This window comes from Haemaphysalis longicornis, unplaced genomic scaffold (genome assembly GCF_048455015.1).
Source record: "Haemaphysalis longicornis isolate Haplotype H1 unplaced genomic scaffold, Haemaphysalis longicornis Haplotype H1 scaffold_1, whole genome shotgun sequence".
Classification (NCBI taxonomy): domain Eukaryota; kingdom Metazoa; phylum Arthropoda; class Arachnida; order Ixodida; family Ixodidae; genus Haemaphysalis; species Haemaphysalis longicornis.
In genome coordinates this window covers 146,510,280-146,522,888 of record NW_027526203.1, presented here as the reverse complement: position 1 = coordinate 146,522,888, position 12,609 = coordinate 146,510,280, and the positions used below count along the sequence as shown (strand labels likewise).

General features: G+C 51.6%; 1 protein-coding gene and 1 non-coding gene across 2 annotated transcripts in view; both read right to left on the bottom strand.

The window, feature by feature from the left end:
- The window catches only part of LOC144137793 (uncharacterized), a 192,497-nt gene that overhangs the window by 60,574 nt on the left and 119,314 nt on the right, over window positions 1-12,609 (bottom strand). The window lies entirely within an intron of this gene.
- Window positions 5,488-5,560, bottom strand: Trnat-agu (transfer RNA threonine (anticodon AGU)). Its single transcript has one exon. It is a non-coding gene; the product is annotated as a tRNA-Thr (tRNA).

Genomic DNA, 12,609 nt, shown 5'->3' with positions numbered 1-12,609 from the left:
GCGATGGGATGTCGGGGGGTTCAGGCTCCTTGAGATTATCCCAGGCGATGATAGAGACACCTTGATGAGTTAATGTGCGCTTATGAATGGATTGATTCACTTGCTCTTTAATTGTATTTTCCAGTGGGGGAAGAGCAACTGCAGCTTGCAAGCTCTCCAGACGAGTATGTTTTGGTAGTCCGCTGATGGTGCGAAGGGTGGCTCGGTGCAGCTGTTGAAGCGTTCTCATGGCCGTTTTGTTGAGGTCGTAGGTTTGGGCTGCGTAAGTTATGGTACGAATTGCGACAGCGTGGGCTAAAGATTGGGTTGCCTTCTGGCTTGCTCCACCAAATTTGTTCGAGAGGCGATGTATGGAATGTTGAATTGTTTTCCATTTAGCTTTCAGTTGCTGTAACCATATTGACGGGCTGTCTTTGTGTCCGATTGGGATTTCGAGTAGTCGTATTGGTTGAAAACTAGCTGTTATAGGAGTACCGGCGAGAAGAAGAGTTGGAAGGTTATAGTGTGGAGGGGGTTTGTGGCCAAACACAGGTAAGAATTCGGTTTTTTTCGGGGGCAATTCCAAACCAAGAGAGGCCAAGGAGCATTCAAGGCTATTTGCTGCGGCTTGGAGTTCGGTTTGCATGTCTTGGGAGCATGAAAAGTCGGCTGATTCAGTCCAAATGGTTACATCGTCTGCATATATTGTGAATCGTGCGGCAGAGTCATGTTCGAGATTTCGAGCGACCCTCACCATGGCGAGATTAAATAGTATCGGGGAAAGTATGGATCCCTGAGGTACCCCGCGGTCAAGGTATTAAGTGCGAGGAGTCCAGCCTGGGTGAGATCCTTGAAGTCCTATATGCCGAGCGTTCAAAAAATTGCGGATGCAGATTTGTGCCCGGGTGCTTGGGTAGGCGGCCGCCAGTTCCTCTAGTATGGCAGATTGGTTAACGCGATCAAAAGCCTTGCGCAGGTCAACTGCTAGGATCAAGTCGGGAGGAGAGTGGTTGTGATGGGAACGATTGATCACTCGACGTAATAGCCAAAGGCTATCGTGAGTGCTCAGGTTAGGGCGGAAGCCAGTCTGTGCACGGTAAAAGTGTGGTTTGACATGCTCGAGGTAATGGGTGATACGGTTATTGATTAGCCTTTCAATGAGTTTGCAGAAAACAGGAGTAAGAGAGATGGGTCGGAGGTTGGTGAGGTCAGTTGGGCCGGTACCAGGCTTCTTGGGTTTGGGAATAGGGAGATGAGAGTGAGCTTAAGATGCTCAGTAACTGCACCATTTTCCCTGCAGCGGTTAACATAGCCAAGTAAGGCAACAAGGGCAGGTTTTGGCAAGTCGCGGAGGTGTTTCCAGGTCACACCCCGAATGACACTGACCACTCATTATCAACAACATATGGCCGAAGCATTTGGTCGTGAACCCGTAACCCTCATTTATTTGTTTGGTTGAGTTCAGTTCCCGTTCGGCACCTTGATTTCTATATATATATATATATATATATATAGCGAATCAGAATAGGAAATGAGGGGCTCGTTGAAAATAACACAGAAATAAGGGTTGGCAGTCGAGAAAACCTCGGAAAGCAAAGGGGAGGATGTGGTAGATCATTGAAACAGATTAAGAATTTGGAAAGAAAGAAAGAAAGTGAAGAAAAAATGCCCGCAAGGTGGGATCCGAACCCACGACCTCCAGAATACCGGTCTGGTGCGATAACCACTACGCTACCGGTTCGGATCCCACCTGGCGGGCATTTTTTCTTCACTTTCTTTCTTTCTTTCCAAATTCTTAATCTGTTTCAATGATCTACCACATCCTCCCCTTTGCTTTCCGAGGTTTTCTCGACTGCCAACCCTTATTTCTGTGTTATATATATATATATATATATATATATATATATATATATATATATATATATATATATATATATATATATATATATATATATATATATATATATATATGGAAATAAGGGTTGGCAGTCAAAAAAACCTCCGAAAGTAAAGGGGAGGATGTGGTGGGTCATAGAAACATATGAAGAATTTGGGAAGAAAGTGGAGAAAAAATGCCCGCCACGTGGGATCCGAACCCACGACCTCCAGAATACCGGTCTGGTGCGATAACCACTACGCTACCGGCGGGGCGATTTTCCCCTTCACTTTGTGGGGTATTTACGTTAAGGTATTTTTGTTTCCTCTGCTTGGGGGTGGTAGCCAGCGCTACTCAGACTACTCGGGGTGAAGGGGACCTTCTTTTTAACCCCCGGGCCGTGCCTCGAGTGTCTGCAACATGTCGAGAGTGGTCGACCAGTGTTGAACCCTCTTAAGCTCCCTATGGCACCAAGACTGCCAGAACAAAGGCCCTCGCTATGCATGAAGCGAATCAGAATAGGAAATGAGGGGCTGTTTGAATAAGACAGAAATAAGGGTTGGCAGTCAAGAAAACCTCGGAAAGCAAAGGGGAGGATGTGGTGGGTCATAGAAACAGTTGAAGAATTTGGAAAGAAAGAAAGTGGAGAAAAAATGCCCGCCAGGTGGGATCCGAACCCACGGCCTCCAGAATACCGGTCTGGTGCGATAACCACTACGCTACCGGAGGGGCGATTTTCCCTCCACTTTCTGGGGTATCTATGTTAAGGTATTTTTGTTTCCTGGCTCCCGTGCCTACGGCAGCCCAGCGAAGTTCGCCGATACGAGAACACAATTGACAGTACTGCCGAAGCACAGCCGTTTATTTGGAGAATCCCAAAGAATGCGAGCACAAGGCTCGACGGCGTTCACGAATCACCACGTCTAGGTCGTGATCGCGAACGGGAGGCAGGCACTCACGGCGCGCGACAACCAAAGTTCCCACCTGAGATACATGTATCCGCCACCGCCGCGATGTTCCGCCGAACCAGCCCCGACCGGATCTCCGACGAGACTCCCCCGTCTCCCGCGCCCACACCTTCGCGCCGCCTGCGCCCGCGCGCCTATGCCCGCACAGATCGGTGGTGCCATCTCTCGGGGGACGCCGACGAACAAGCGGAGCGCCGGACCGGTCAGCGCACAAGTCTCTCCCGAAGCGCGCGCCGGCTCGGGATCGCGGGTCGCGGTTCTCCACGATTCCCACACTCTTCTACCGTAAAAACTGGACGCCACGTGAGCTCAAGTGACGCCACATTACACCACACTCGTCACGACGCCTCAAGTCAGCAAAACAGCCACCGAACGCCACTCCTACACCAGTACACACCAATGTTCCCCACATGATGTCGTCGCCGCGATGCTCGCCTCAAACCCGCAAACACATTGCACAGGTTCCGAGTCCCTTGCGGCTGGGCAGCGAAGCAGGTTGGCAGGCCCGGGGGTAGCCTGCAGCCACAGCCGGCGAACGCCGGGGTCGTGCCATGATGCCACCCCCAACTCCCAGCTCGAGGCGGCAACAGGAACGGCCGCGGTCACTCGGTCTGCCCGAAGGCTCGCACCACTCGCGTAGGCGCCAGATCCCGCCGCCTCCTGGATTCCGTGGCCGCAGGTCCTCCCGAACGGCTGGCTGCCGCCCGGCAGGCCGGAGCAGCAACTGGCGGTAGCTACGTGGGCCACGCTCGACCCCGCCGGTGGTTCAGCAGGCCATCCTCGCTGTCCGTGGCAGTGGTGACTCGCGTGGCTCCCGATGGTATCCGTTTGCTGCACGTCTCGCTCTCACCGACTGGTGCAAACGATTCCCAAACTTGAAGTGGGGAGCAGCGGGACTCCGCAATCTCCTGTGACTGGCCAGAAACCTTATCGACGACCTCGCCAAATAGAGTAACAAAGATGCCCGAGGGTACTCCCCCTTGCACGTTCCCTTGCTCGTGGAATCACGAGTCCAGCAACTGTGCTCCAGCAGCCACGCCCGCCTGGAGGCAGCTCGCCTGAATATTACGGGTTGTTGGCATCGAAACACCCGTCCGAGTTATTTCCGCCTGGTGCGTTGGTCGGCAAAGCTGCGTCAGCACGAAGCAGGCGGGGCTCCTGCAACTCACTCGCAGCAATACATGCAAGCTGCCGCAGAGCCAGCGCCAACCGCAATACCAGCGGCTTACGGCTGCACATCACCGGTATAGGTCGCCTGAGAGTCCGTCTCTTACTAAGGCGCGATCTCTGGCGACCAACGAGCCCGCTGCCGAGCCACGCGAAGATCTTACTGCCTAAACGCAATCTCGAGCGGAGACTTCGCGGCATCAAGACGCACGCACTCCGGAAGCGCGGAGACAACGGTTCCATTCCTACCGCTTTCCCCCGCAGCGAGTGGAGACTGATTCTTCAGCGATCCCCATCGCTCTTTGTCAGGCGTCAAATCGGCTAACACTCCGCCTTGACTTCGAAACGCAGTAGCGGCGGGCTCATCGTGCGGCTTGCGAACTCCCAAACACTGCACCCTCGCTCGGTAGGGTCCGCCGCGCCTGTGGGAAACTTCAACCGGCGCTGCCAGCGCGACTGCACGGCGACGGCGCTACGAGGAAGGCGACCCGCCACCATATTGGAACAAGACCTATGTACCTCCCGTCTCGCAAGCGGGCCACGACTGTGGTGCTCGGAGGGATCCTTCGGACGCACCGCCTGGTGCGTGTAGGAAGGTTTACACATTTTCCGTCACGGCTGTATCGGGCACAATAACTGCCTGCCTGCAACCGACTGACGCGAGGCGTTTCTTCTGAATTTTTCCGGACAAAGCGTACCGGACTGCGACTGCAGGAACGCATTTTTCGGGGAGCTAGCAACCTCGAATTAGTCTGATAACGAGAACCACGTACGGGCGCCATGTGAGATATGAGGGGTTCCTCGGGGATCTTGCCAGCACTCTAGGGTAGGCCCCCACGCTAGCTCCCGGCGTGTCAACCACGCGGGCTGCCATGCCTACTGCAGCCCAGCGAGGTTCACTGATACGAGAACATAGTAGACAGTAGTGCCGAAGCAAAGCCGTTTATTTGGGGAATCCCAAAGCATGCGAGCACAAGGCTCGACGGCGTTCACGAATCACGCCGTCCGGGTCGTGATCGCGAACGGGAGGCAGGCACTCACGGCGCGCGACAAACAATAGTTCCCATCTAAGATACATGTATCCGCCACGGCCGCGATGTTCCGCCGAACCAGCCCCGACCGGTTCTACGACGAGACTCTCCCGACTTCCGCGCGCACACGTTCGCGTCGGCCGCGCCCGCGAGCCTATGCCCCCCGCACAGATCACTGGTGCTATCTTTCGGGGGACGCTGACGAACTAGGGGAGCGCCGGACCGGTTTCAGCGCACAAGTCTCTCTCCCGAAGCGCGCGCCGGCTAGGGATCGCGGCTCGCGGCTCGCGGTTCTCCACGATTCCCACAATATATATATATATAGCGAATCAGAATAGGAAATGAGGGACTCGTTGAAATAAGACAGAAATAAGAATTGGCAGTCAAGAAAACCTCGGAAAGCAAAGGGGAGGTTGTAGTTAGTCAAGATAAAGATTTTGGAAAATAAGAAAGTCGAGAAAAAATGCCCGCCAGGTGGGATCCGAGCCCACGACCTCCAGAATACTGGTCTGGTGCGATAACCACTACGCTACCGGCGGGGCTACTTTAGCCTCCACTTTCTGGGGTATTTATGTTCAGGTGATTTTGTTTCCTGCGCTTGGGGGTGGTAGCCAGCGCCACTCGGACCACTCGGGATGAAGGGGACCTTCTTTTTAACCCCCGGGCCGTGACTCGAGCGTCTACGACATGTCGAGAGTGGTCGACCAGCGTTGAACCCTCTTAAGCTCCCTATGGCACCAAGACTGCCAGAACATAGGCCCTCGCTATGCATGTAGCGAATCAGAATAGGAAATGAGGGGCTCGTTGAAATAAGACAGAAATAAGGATTGGCAGTCAAGAAAACCTCGGAAAGCAAAGGGGAGGTTGTAGTTAGTCAAGCTAAAGAATTCGGAAAATAAGAGTTCGCATCCCACCTGGCGGGCATTTTTTCTCCACTTTCTTATTTTCCAAATTCTTTATCTTGACTAACTACAACCTCCCCTTTGCTTTCCGAGGTTTTCTTGACTGCCAATATATATATATATATATATATATATATATATATATATATATATATATATATATATATATATATATATATATATATATATATATATCTGGAAACGACCGATTTAATTCTAAAACGGCGAAGGATGGCACCCATTCCACCTGACAGAGTAGCACTGGCGGAGCAGTCTGAAAGCAGGGACCAGGCGTCTAGGCATGGGGGGAAATCAGAAGTATGCACTTAAGGACAAGCAAGTCAATGTCATCACAAATAGGGATAAAATAGTTATAGTAGCCGAAGAGTTCTACAGAGATCTGCACAGCAGTCACGACATCAAGGACCCGTTGCCGCTACGTAAGTAAACATTGTTTGTTATTGTTCTTGCTGTGTATCCGACTCTTTACTTATACTATTTCTGCGCGCTTTGTGAGTTTATCTTTCTCTAGATTTGTTTCTACCATGAGCGCTGACAGGACCACAGCAAAGAGCATCATCTGGAAATTTCCGCAGACCGAAACCACAACAGTTGTGATCGGGGACTCCCAGACCAAGTATCTGTATCATCACTTCGATCCCCTCTGCCCTGGAACCCCCGCTTTTGTTTCTCAGCCTGGCGCATGCATTGCTGACGCACGCTCACTGATCGACTTTATCCCTGCCTCTGCCACTACAGTTTTTCTGCATGTTGGTACTAATGATCTCAGCTCTACTTCCGCTGAACATGCTTTCTCTGACTACCGCTCACTGACTGACCTCATTCTGGAATCTCGACCGAACATTTCCACTATTAACGCCAGTGTCATTCTTCCCCGCTCCACTAACCGCCGCCGCGACTACCGCATCTCTCGCTTCGCTCGCTGCTGCAACGAAAAGGCACGCCGTTTCAACTCACTCCTCCGCGAATTTTGCCGCCACTCACGCTTTGTCCGCTTCGTCGATTATGGCTTTGAGCACCTTCCAGCCTGCCGAGTACTCGCTGCGGACGGCTTACACCCGAGCTTCGAGGGTGTGGCCTTGCTGGCCGGCCACATTCGTGCCTCTGCTTCATGCAACAGCGCTGCAATCCTCTGGGCTGGCGCGAATTCGCATGCACCGCCGACCCAGTTGCAGCCCCGGCTATATTGCCAAATGACAGCGACTTTCCACCACTGCCTCCAATTCTATCCAGTGTAAGGACCCCGGAGCAGTGTCGTGCCAGCAGCCCACCGCCACCGCCCCCCAGATCCACCACAACCACGGCGCCCCGGGCGAGCGCCAGCGCCCCAACCCCGAGGTCCACGGACGAGCGTCGCGCCAGCGACATGCCAACCCCTACTGGCAAACCTGCAGCGGCCACAACGCCCCGAGGGAAGAGAGAGAGAGAGAGAGATCAAAACTTTATTAAAAAGAAAAGAAAACCGGGTTATCTGTAGCACTCATACACGGCCCCCACGAAAACAACACACCCTTACCAACTGGGACCAATTCCGAACCAACAGTCTAGACATCCCGCCCCCTAACACAGAAAGTGAGCTCGAAACATGGATAACATCCATCCTACACGCCAAAGAACAGAGTACCTCTCTCATCGACCCCAAAATCCCCACCCCATACGTTGACCCTCACATTACTCACCTATGGGAAGCTTATTGCAGCATCGAAAAACGATGGCGTAAGCACAAACACAAAAGAGCACTCAAACTCAAACTAGCACACCTCCGAACACAAATAGAACAGCATGCCCAGACTCTCACGCGATCGAATTGGAACTCCCTCTGCAACGACCTCAAAGGACAGCTCTCAACCAGAAAGGCATGGCAGATACTTCGTAGCCTCATAGACCCCAATAACACCAAACAACAATCACAACACCGCACAACCCAATTAATCCATTCGCTCCAAACACCCCCGGGAGAAACCATAAAAACACTGAAGGACTTGTACATCCCCCAACCGCTACCCGCAAATCCCACTTCAACTTGCTACATGGGAGCACCAAATGCAGCCCTCGATTCCACTATAACTATAGAGGAAGTGAAATCGGCCATATCAACCCTACACCGGCACACAGCCCCGGGCCACGATAAAGTAACAAATACGATACTCAGACATCTCAATGACGATCTCATCACGCAGCTTACCGATTACTATAACCAACACTGGACGTCAGGCACCCTTCCAGCAGCCTGGAAACACTCGGACATCACGCTAATACCTAAACCGGGTAAACCATTCTCTATACACAACCTCCGCCCCATCTCTTTGACCTCCTGCATTGGAAAATTGCTAGAGCACGTCATCTACAACCGTATTTCCCACTATCTAGAATCTAACAACCTATATCCTCTCAATATGTTAGGCTTCCGTCCTGCCCTCTCCACACAGGATGCCCTTTTACAATTCCACCACGACTTAATAAAACACCCACCTGCCAAAGATAACTCTGCGGTACTCTCACTTGACCTGCAAAAGGCTTTTGACCACTTATCACATGAGGCAATCCTCGCAGCCATCAGCAACCTCGGACTGGGAACCCGATTTTATATCTATATCCACAACTTCCTTTGCCAACGCACAGCCACTATCAAACTCGGCCCCATACAATCCATGCCTTTCCAAATGCCTAATCGCGGGTCTCCCCAAGGGGCAGTTCTCTCACCCCTACTTTTTAATATTACTCTCATTCCACTCGCTCACCAACTCCTCAATATCCCCGCACGTCGCAGCACCATTTACGCAGATGATATCACCCTATGGGTGACACGTGGCAGTGATAACCAGATAGAAGACACCTTACAAGCTGGGCTTGAACACGTCCTCACACACATCACCCCTTTTGGCCTAACATGCTCGCCCACCAAATCTGCCCTACTTATCATGACACCTCCAAAAAGCCGCCCTTCCCCCCAACCGTCAATACGACTATTTGCGAATGAAAACCCCATTCCCCACACTCACGAGCTAAGAATATTGGGGCTTACTATCACACACAACAGATCTACACTCCCCACACTCAAGTACATTAAGAAATACACAGCCCAAACTATCCACCTCATTAAACGGGTCGCCAACCGCCATCATGGCTTAACAGAACTGGACCGACTACGTTTATTACACAGCTTTATGATCAGCCGCATACTCTACCACCTCCCCTACATGCATATCACAAACACTCAAACAAACGCCCTGGATGCCATGATCCGCAAAGCATATCGCGCGGCCTTGCTCCTTCCTCCCGGGGCACCTACCAATCGCCTTATGTCACTAGGCATCCATAACACCATCCCTGAAATCCTTGAGGCCCACCGGACAGCCCAACTCGCCAGACTCTCCACCACACCCACGGGCCATTACATACTCCAAATCACAGGTCATACACCCCTCACAACATTCACTACCCCCCAACCTATTCCACGCAACATCCGAGCTCTCATCCGCATCAAACCGCTTCCCCGTCACATGCACCCCATATTCCATTCCAACCGCCGAGCAGCTCGTGCAAGTCATCATGCAAAACTCCACCCCCCTGACAAACACACCCTATACGTAGATGCAGCCAAATACCCACATAAACCGGCCTATGCCCTCGTGGTTACCGGACCTGACATCAATGTCCCGACACACACTGCCACCATCTCCACCTCATGTGCAACTACGGCGGAGGAAGCGGCCATTGCCCTTGCGCTCTCCCAGAGCCCCACCCCAATCACCGTCCTATCAGACTCGCAGCAGGCCATCCGGCACTTCTCCAAAGGCTTTATATCCCCCGTAGCCCTCAAAATTCTTCTCCAAAGCCCCCCGACCGACCCCGTGCAACTGGTGTGGACCCCGGCCCACACCGGCATAGGTGCTAACGAGGCAGCGAATGCACACGCTCGAGCTCTTACTTCCCGGGCCGCTGTTTCTCGTACACCTATACACGGGCCTCCCGAGACCGAGACCTCCGAGTCTCTCCTCAGTTTCAGGGAAATTACCCTTCATTACCGCCTCCTCCGCCGTACTCTCCCACCCCCCCATCCACACCTATCCCCCGAGGCTGCCCACATGTGGCGGATACTCCAAACGCACACGTTTCCTCATCGTACTCAACTAATACATACACATACACATCAATTCCACACACCCCACTGCCCCAAGTGCGGTCAGCTGGATACTCTGTATCACTCTCTTTGCGAATGTCCTGCTGACCCATATTCCCCACTCCCCTCCTCATTCCACTGGGAGCAGGCCCTGGGCAGCTCCGAGGAGTCCAGCCAAGTGCTGGTCACCTGCCGAGCTCTGGCGGTCGCGGCGGACCTCTGGTCCTCCGCCACGCCCCCCGAGGGAACGCTCGCAGCGACACTAAGAAGCTCCCTGATCGGCGCCGCACCAACAGCATGCCACGCCCAACCTCCGCATCTTCAGCGACCGCCGAGCCCACGAAAACCAACAGCAGCGCGTCCGCCGGACCTTCCGGGGTCCAAAATCCAGCCCTCCGTGCCACATGCCCTTAAAACATTCGATAGAATCGGCATAGCAGCAACTGACTACAACACAAAAAAACAGGTAACGCGGCCTCCTTCCCCGTTTCAAGACAGTTTTTAAAGCTAAGAAAAATCACGGAAAAGCGCATACGTTCCGAATTGCACGTTTCCGCTCTTGCACAGTACTTGACTGCCGCGGTCGCTCCCAGGGGTCTTAGGATTAGAATAAAACCTGCTACTACCGAACTCTCCCCGTCCAACATGAATAAGTGGAAACAGGTACTCGATAAAGCATCTTTACAATTAACTGAAATAATCCTCAATCACTACGGAACTACGGCCCATTCTCTCCGAAAGAAAGAGGAACTACTTAGTCAGGAACTAAGCAAAAGAGAGTTGAACCTTTTAAGCAACTACGAATCTAAGACGGCCTCCGCCATATCCCGAACAAAAGACCGAAAGTTTAACCGAGATAAGATTTCTAACACTGGCCACATGCCTAAGAACCTAACAAGCTCCGGCACTAGTAACTGCCCCAACTCTGAGAATACGGCCGATAATGTCACTACGACTGTAATAAATGCTTCGACTACTGCACCCCAAACAGTTCAGTTAAACCCCTGTTCTAATATTTTTCCCTCGCCTGCCGTCACAAAAGAAAACCTTACCGGGAATGTAATGAACCTTTCAAGTATAACCCTCTCCCCAGCTCAGATGAACGTCTTGTCAAAGGGCCTAAACTTTTGCCCGGCTACTGGTGGTTTTGATGAATTTCAACTTTTTAAGGACTTAGATAACTTCGCCAGAAACATGAGGCTACGAGAATACTTCTACGATCACCCCGCGACGGAAGAAGCCCGCAGAACCCTACCTAGCTATAAGCACTGGACCCCTCCCACACAGCGTGATAGTTGCCTTGACATGTACGTCAAAGCTGTCCAACGCGATGTGCGAAAAGCATACCAAACACAAATTTCTTTCCACCACAACATGACTACCAACGAAAAGAAAGCCCTAGAGGAACTCGCAAGCTGTCCCGACATAATTATTAAACCTGCCGACAAGGGAGGCGCAATCGTAATCCTTGACAAAACCGACTATGTTAACGAGGCCAATAAGCAACTATCAGTATCGACGTTCTATAAAGCACTACCCAATGATCCCACTCAAGATTATAAGCAAATTGTCAAAGATAACCTTGCTGAGCTTGTTAAAAATAAAACAATTAATGAAACCACGGCTCGTTCCCTGATCCCCTTAAGCCCAGTAGCCGGTAAATTCTATCTTCTCCCAACGATTCACAAGGTGAACAACCCAGGGCGCCCCATTGTTTCTGGCATTGGCACTGTTACCGAAAACCTCTCGCGCTATGTGGATAATCTCATTTGCGACATTCCGCCCAGCTTTCCCTCCTTCATTAAGGATACCAATGACTTTCTCTCAGACATCTCAAAAATTGAAATTCCTGATAACTGCCTTCTAGTCACCCTTGATGTTGCGTCACTGTATACTAACATCCCCCATGAAGATGGCATCGCCGCTGTATCCCTTGCGGATGAGCAGTCATCGTGCGACAAACCTATCGATTCTTCTGCTCTCCAAACATTCCTTAGGCTTATTCTTGAACTTAACAATTTTGAGTTCGACGGAGTTCATTACGTGCAAGTCAGCGGAACGTCAATGGGAACTCGAATTGGACCTAACTACGCTAATATCTTTATGGCTCACCTCGAATCAAACTTTCTTGACACCCAAAATTTAAAGCCAATGTACTATAAAAGGTATATTGATGACATATTCATGATCTGGCAACACGGTGAGGCGGAGCTCCTCACCTTCATTGAGGCATTTAACCTAGCCCATCCTAGTATTTCCCTTGCTCATTCCTATTCGGAACACAGTGTAAACTTTCTGGACGTCACCGTTACTACCTTCCAAGGTCGGCTTCAAACTAAACTGTATAGAAAACCGACAGACACGCGGCAGTATTTGCACTTCCGAAGTAGCCATGTCAGTCACTGCAAGACAGCAGTACCTTACAGCCAAGCCCACCGATTTAGGAGAATTTGCTCAAACCAAGCCGACTTTGACTCAAACTGTCGAGAACTCAAGACCGCCCTCCTGAATAAAAAATACCCGGAAAAAGTTATCGACGACG